We start from the raw sequence: 565 nt of genomic DNA on the forward strand, positions 1-565 counted from the left end.
AATGTCTTCCTCTTCTCTCCCTCGGGCTTGCCCCTCCAATCCTCGCCGAAGAGCAAGAATGAAGACGACCTCTACTCCGGGGCGAACCCCATCTCCTCCGACAAGGAGGAGAAAGAAGGAAGAAGTAGAGAAGACAGGGGCCTCCCCTCCGCCAAGCTCCCGCCGAAGAAGCGCTCCCGCATGTGGGCGGACAGCGAGGACGAGGATGATGACGAGGAAGGAGAAGAGGAGGAGGAGGAGGATGATTCCTCCTCTTCCGCTGGGTACCCGCCGACGAAGCGCTTCCGCGCTTGGGCGGACAGCGAGGATGATGATGATGACGAGGAAGAGGAAGCTCCGGCCGACGGCTGGGGCAGCGGCGGCGAGGAATTCTCCGGCGGTAGAGCGCCGACGGCGACGCCGACGACGATGCTAGCGAGGATTAGTTATGTAGGATTAGTAGTCCCGGAGCAATCGGCTCTTTCTTTTGCTCTTCCTTGCTTTGAGCAATCGGCTCTTCATTGTAAAAATCCTCTCTTATTAATGAAGAAGACTTTTCCTTAACTTGATTTTGCCGATTTCCCTT

The sequence above is a fragment of the Lolium rigidum genome, chromosome 3 (genome assembly GCF_022539505.1).
Source record: "Lolium rigidum isolate FL_2022 chromosome 3, APGP_CSIRO_Lrig_0.1, whole genome shotgun sequence".
NCBI classification, from domain to species: Eukaryota; Viridiplantae; Streptophyta; class Magnoliopsida; order Poales; family Poaceae; genus Lolium; species Lolium rigidum.